The sequence below is a fragment of the Procambarus clarkii genome, chromosome 46 (assembly GCF_040958095.1).
Source record: "Procambarus clarkii isolate CNS0578487 chromosome 46, FALCON_Pclarkii_2.0, whole genome shotgun sequence".
Lineage (NCBI taxonomy): Eukaryota > Metazoa > Arthropoda > Malacostraca > Decapoda > Cambaridae > Procambarus > Procambarus clarkii.
In genome coordinates this window covers 20,360,300-20,367,201 of record NC_091195.1, presented here as the reverse complement: position 1 = coordinate 20,367,201, position 6,902 = coordinate 20,360,300, and the positions used below count along the sequence as shown (strand labels likewise).

Below are 6,902 nucleotides of genomic sequence, written 5' to 3'. Positions count from 1 at the left end.
GCCCATATTATGATTCTATTCTCTTTCATTCTCACTTACCCTATGTTTTTACCTGGACTTATAAAGACCAAACCATAACATAAGGCCAGTCGAAGATGTACAAACAAATATTAGCTTAACGTAAGGGTAGCAGGAAAATGGAAGGAACTAGAGAGCCGGTCGGCCGAGCGGACAGCACGCGGGACTTGTGATCCTGTGGTCCTGGGTTCGATCCCAGGCGCTGGCGAGAAACAATGGGCAGAGTTTGTTTCACCCTATGCCCCTGTTACCTAGCAGTAAAATAGGTACCTGGGTGTTAGTCAGCTGTCACGGGCTGCTTCCTGGGGGTGGAGGCCTGGTCGAGGACCGGGTCGCGGGGACACTAAAAGCCCCGAAATCATCTCAAGATAAGAGAGAGGGAGGCAGAAGCTAACTTCATACGCTGGATCCTGCAGGTACAAATATACGAAGACATCTACCAGAAGAAAGTTTCGAGAGTCCTACTCCCCAGCCTGAGGCCAGGCTTGAGGAGTAGGACTCTCTAACCTCTAAGTTAGAGAGTAGGAATCTTTAACTCTAGGACTACTAACTTGTATATTACCCGACACCACCTCTAAAAGCCTCACGCCAATCTACTAATGGTCTAAAAGATGAGCATACGCCATTTACAACCATTAACGAATAAGGGTTTTGGACTATGACTTATCTTGAGGTTATCTTGAGTTGATTTCGGGGCTTTGTTTTTTTTTAGTGTCCTCACGGCCCGGTCCTTGACCAGGCCTCCATTCCCAGGAAGCAGCCCGTGACAGCTAACTAACTCCCAGGTACCTATTTACTGCTAGGTAACAGGGGCATAGGGTGAAAGAAACTCTACCCATCGTTTCTCGCTGGCGCCCGGGATCGAACCCGGGACCACAGGATCACAAGTTCAGCGTGCTGTCCGCTCGGCCGACCAGCTCCCATGACACTGTATATTGCTGGCCCAAGTCACACTCCAGCAGATGCTGGCAACCTACCCACCAGTCCCATCATGCCTGGTGCTTCACAATGTGATCCCTCAGACTGTTTATGTTGGCACTTGGCAGTCCATCACCAGCTCCACTGCTCGACTGATTATCCATTTCTCAAACAAATTGTGCTTGTAAGTCCTCACAAAGTTGATGGGAGGCTCTTGAGCCGCCCCGAGGCATCGATATATATGTGTTGTATGCTGCACTCTACAGTGGAGATGTTATATAGTGTACACCTTGTATGCTCTCCTCTTCCACCAGCTACTTTATTGTTGACATTAACAAGGAAAAGATGGAGTAGTAGGCAGGCAGGCAGGCAGGGAGGGAGGGAACAAGGGTCCAGATTCACTAAGCAGTTACGCAAGCACTTACAAACCTGGGTCCAGATTCACAAAGCAGTTACGCGAGCACTTACGAACCTGGGGCCTGATTCATGAAGCAGTTACGCAAGCACTTACGAACGTGTACATCTCTTTGACGGCTTTGCATCATAAGTTACATTTATTAAACAGTTTATAAGCATGAAAACTTGCCAATCAACTGTTGTTATTGTTATAAACAGCCTCCTGGTGCTTCCGAGCTCATTAACTGTTTAATAATTGTAAACAAAGCCGCCAAAGATTGAGAAAAGATGGACAGGTTCGTAAGTGCTTGCATAACTGCTTCGTGAATCTGGCCCCAGGTTCGTAAGTGCTTGCGTAACTGCTTCGTGAATCTCGCCCAAGAGCAGGGAGAAGGTGAAGAAGCAGAGAGAAGGCAGACCAGAGGCAGAGAAGGGAGTGGGGGGGGGGAGTAAGTGTATGAGGAAAGAGGAGGAAAGATTAATAATAGTGGTAAAAGTAGTAATAAATAGTAGTAATGCTAATAATAATGATAGAAGAGAGAGAAAATGAGGAAACATGATCACAACATGTAAAATTCCTACAGAAACAGACAAAGTGGATAAAACAAAATGTTTAGCATAAACAATGGTAAGGCGAGAGGACACAGGTGGAAACTAAAAACTAAGGTGGGTAATAAGGATGTATGAATGCACTTCTGCCATGGAATAGCAGTGGAATGAGTAGTAATCAAGTGGAATGAGTAGTAATCAAGTGGAATGAGTAGTAATCAAGTGGAATGAGTAGTAATCAAGTGGAATGAGTAGTAATCAAGTGGAATGAGTAGACAAGATAAAGAACACGGTCATGCGCCACTGCAAATGAAAGGCAGGATCCAGTTGCGTACACACATTTAGGTGACTGCACTTGACATTTTCAACTAAAGGTCACGACAAAATGTCAAAACAAGTGACACGCTTGGCACCCTCCACACTGAGGGGCTTCCTTTCTGCCAGTACAAGCACGTGTTTCTCCCAAAAATGATCCAACTCTGACCTTTGTTACTTGCCAGGCAACACAAAGGATGACCAGGTCAATGGGGACAAAGGAAGAACTCGACACAGGGAGTGCTTTAGCCTCTTGCGCAGTGGCGGACCAACAATTTATGGAAGGCTCTTTCACAACCTGCAACCACGTCCCAGATAACCCATGTTATCTTCGACAGTCATAGATCCTTCCACCACAAATTTTTATACAAATTTAACCACTACATTTCATAAAAATCTGAAAGGTAAACCCAAACTTTTTTAAGCAATGTGGACTAAAGTAGCTTCTGGGGGCCTGTCTGGGATTAGGGACACCTGAAGCTTAAGCTTTATTAGTTTTATAGTAGATCATCCCATCTCTGCGTGCTTTAGCCACAAGCCTATGTCTATAATGGTCATTACAGTACGAAGCTATGACAACATTACAAACAGCAGGATCACCACCAAAGAATAACTGTATGATTTAATGTCGTAGACATAACACCTTCGCTAACACACCGCATCATAATCATTAAAACAAACAGCGATATTCATTTAAAAAACAAAAAAAAAGATGCCAAAACAAATGTAAATACAAAATAAGCAAAATGTGCGTGGTTAATACGGAGCGTACTACAACACAGGAGATTACTCATGTCGCTGGAGGATATGACCAAGCTACCAGACGACAACAGACAAGACACTCACTGCATTCTCACTGCTGCCACTTGTTGCCGTGACTCAAGATAACCACAGCCTTACTTATCGCACTCCCAGGACAAATAATTTTCACTCTATGTCCCTCCTTTATCATTTACAAAAATTCTGTAAACGATAAAGGTGGCGCTAACTAAAAATACCCTGCATCACAGAGTTCATTCCCACTTGTGTAAAAAGTAAACAAAGATACAGTACTTTTAATGAGTATATACAGTAGTAGTAGTAGTAGTAGTAGTAGTAATAATAATAATAATAATAATAATAATAATAATAATAATAATAATAATAATATAAAGGGGTTTCTGGCAGTCTCGGAGTTATTACGTCACTAAAGCTTATACAATTCTCCTATTTACTGATGACTCATTTTTTCCTATATTCAAAATGTACATTTGATTTTTTTTTTATCTTGCCTTGTCACACAGCTACCTTTCTCACCCTGCCACAGGGCAAGGGTGCTACCCTTTCTCACCCCTGCCACAGGGCAAGGGTGCTACCCTTTCTCACCCCTGCCACAGGGCAAGGGTGCTACCCTTCCTCACCCCTGCCACAGGGCAAGGGTGCTACCCTTCCTCACCCTGCCATAGGGCAAGGGTGCTACCCTTCCTCACCCTGCCATAGGGCAAGGGTCCTACCCTTCCTCACCCTGCCACAGGGCAAGGGTCCCACCCTTCCTCACCCTGCCACAGGGCAAAGGTCCTACCCTTCCTCACCCTGCCACAGGGCAAGGGTCCTACCCTTCCTCACCCTGCCACAGGGCAAGGGTCCTACCCTTCCTCACCCTGCCACAGGGCAAGGGTCCCACCCTTCCTCACCCTGCCACAGGGCAAGGGTCCTACCCTTCCTCACCCTGCCACAGGGCAAGGGTCCCACCCTTCCTCACCCTGCCACAGGGCAAGGGTCCCACCCTTCCTCACCCTGCCACAGGGCAAGGGTCCCACCCTTCCTCACCCTGCCACAGGGCAAGGGTCCCACCCTTCCTCACCCTGCCACAGGGCAAGGGTCCCACCCTTTCTCACTCCTGCCACAGGGCAAGGGTCCCACCCTTTCTCACTCCTGCCACAGGGCAAGGGTCCCACCCTTCCTCACCCTGCCACAGGGCAAGGGTCCCACCCTTCCTCACCCTGCCACAGGGCAAGGGTCCCACCCTTCCTCACCCTGCCACAGGGCAAGGGTCCCACCCTTCCTCACCCTGCCACAGGGCAAGGGTCCTACCCTTCCTCACCCTGCCACAGGGCAAGGGTCCTACCCTTTCTCACTCCTGCCACAGGGCAAGGGTCCCACCCTTCCTCACCCTGCCACAGGGCAAGGGTCCCACCCTTCCTCACCCTGCCACAGGGCAAGGGTCCTACCCTTCCTTACCCTGCCACAGGGCAAGGGTCCCACCCTTTCTCACCCTTGCCACAGTGCAAAGGTCCAAGCTTAACCCATCTACACCCTGCCACAAAGCTAAGACCATCTTCACCCTGCCACAAAACTAAGCCCATCTTCACCCCTGCCACAAAGCTAAGACCATCTTCACCCTGCCACAAAGCTAAGACCATCCTCACCCCTGCCACAAAGCTAAGACCATCCTCACCCCTGCCACAAAGCTAAGCCCATCTTCACTCTGCCACAAACCTAAGACCATCTTCACCCCTGCCACAAAGCTAAAACCATCTTCACCTTGCCACAAAGCTAAGCCCATCTTCACTCTGCCACAAACCACTGTGGACCATGCGGTAAATCTCTAACTAAACGGAGACACTAAATACCATATTGCACTGTGGTCTCCAGGCATTTCTCCATTATTTTTTTTTTTATTTATTTATATATACGAGAGCTGTTACATTCTTGTGCAGCCACTAACATGCATAGCGTTTTGGGCAGGTCCTTAATCCTATGTTCCCGGAATACGAACCGCCAAATCGTTTAACAGCCAAGTACCCATTTTACTGTTGGGTTAAACCAGAGGTTACAAGTTAAGGATTTGCGCCTAGTAAATCGCCCCCGGCCAAGATACGAACCCAGGACAAAGAGCTCATTACTTTAAGTTTACCATCTACAGTACCAACATAAAACTGAGTGACTGATAATGAAAAGAAAATCACTTTTTTCTGTTGATGAATTTGGTAAGTTTCCACACTTGTGGAACTGTTCCCGACTCCGAGTAACTTATTGTAAAGCATGGTAAAAGCTGTCCCCTTTTTCACACACAGAGATCACACTAACGTGATGCATCAAATGAACAAATCCACAAGGGCAGTGACAAGGATTCGAACCTGCGTCCGGGAGCATCCCAGACACTGCCTTAATCGACTGAGCTACGACAGGGTAAAAGAGTTGACCCTTTTACCCTGTCGTAGCTCAGTCGATTAAGGCAGTGTCTGGGATGCTCCCAGACGCAGGTTCGAATCCTCGTCACTGCCCTTGTGGATTTGTTCATCTGTCCCTTTTTCACTTTTAACTTCCATTATTATTCTTGGATAAAATTTGTCAGGACCCGCTACTGAGTGTTTTGTCCAAGCCTTATTTTGCACACTTAAGTGCATCCTCTTCAAAACTTTTAATAAATTAAAGGAATTGTTGTTCATTATTTAGTAGTGGCGATTGTAAGGGCACGTGAAGTAAATTTTCCACAGTAAATAGTGATGAAAGAACTTTATTTAATATTCACACCATCTCCAAATATCACACACTTGTGTGGGAACACAGTTCAATTTGCTTGCTTGTACTTACACACTAGAAGGCTTGATTTATTTAAAGAAATTATGCCACAAATGTAGTCCAGTCCTCTACATTTTCCTCCATACGTATAACTTGTCCTAATTCACAATATTTCACCTAAATATCTCAAATTTGTCAAATTTCAGCATTTTTAAAATGTTCACAAAGCATTACTGCACATGAAGACCTTTAACGTTTCGCACGCAAGTATAATATTTACACGACACAGAGTAACCATGAGCAGTGCGTACATACAGACCTTTCACACGAAACCAACACACACACAGAAGAAGATATTACGGATTACACATTTCAGATGACTTACAAGTAGCACAAGTAGCAGAGCAACTGCTAATGTGCCCGTACACGGCACTAACTTACCTTTTCATGGTGGATGACACATTATGTTTTATCCAGAAATGAGAGAATGATGTGGAAAGTTTAGGAACATGGCTTTCTAGCCTAATCTAGCATGTCCTAAGAACTTTTTTTATAAGATAAAAACATTGATTCTAAAACCTCTGTTTTACCTTGGCCAAAAAGCTTTATGAAATAAAAATCAGAGTTGTGTCATGTTCTTAAACTAAAGGAACAGTGATTTCATCTGAAGTCAAATTCACATAGAAAATGAAAAACGGTGAAAATAAGTGGAGAAGGTAGACTATTGTATTTTGTTAGCCAAAAAATTACAAATACACTTGACTTTCTATGAGAGAATTCTACAATCAGCATGTGTCAGGTTTATTATTGGTAGAAGAATTTGATTACAGGTAATTTATATTTCAAGATTCTGTCAAACTAGTGACTATAAATAGTTCAATTGAAGCTAGTAGCTGAAATTCAAACACTTAAATTTCCCTTTCAACCAAAAAACTTGAAAGCATATCATGGTATTAACATGTTATTAGCATTCTAGCTAACAGAAGATGGACCTGCTAATTTATCTGTCAAGAAAATGCACTTATCACACAAATGTATGAGAGAACTATGCAGGCAGTCGGGTTTATCTCAGTATGTCATATTTACAGAGTCCAAAATTATAAATTATGCCAGACTTAAGCTTCTCCAAAAAAAAATCCTTCAATGTTTTCAATATGTATCATCAAAATATTACCAACTCCATTATTTTCTGCCGAACAAAC

The 6,902-nt window shown here is 44.5% G+C and overlaps 1 protein-coding gene across 1 annotated transcript in view; it reads right to left on the bottom strand.

The window, feature by feature from the left end:
* The window catches only part of LOC123770464 (serine/threonine-protein kinase N), a 312,702-nt gene that overhangs the window by 256,372 nt on the left and 49,428 nt on the right, over positions 1-6,902 (bottom strand). The gene's annotated exons all lie outside the window — the stretch shown is intronic.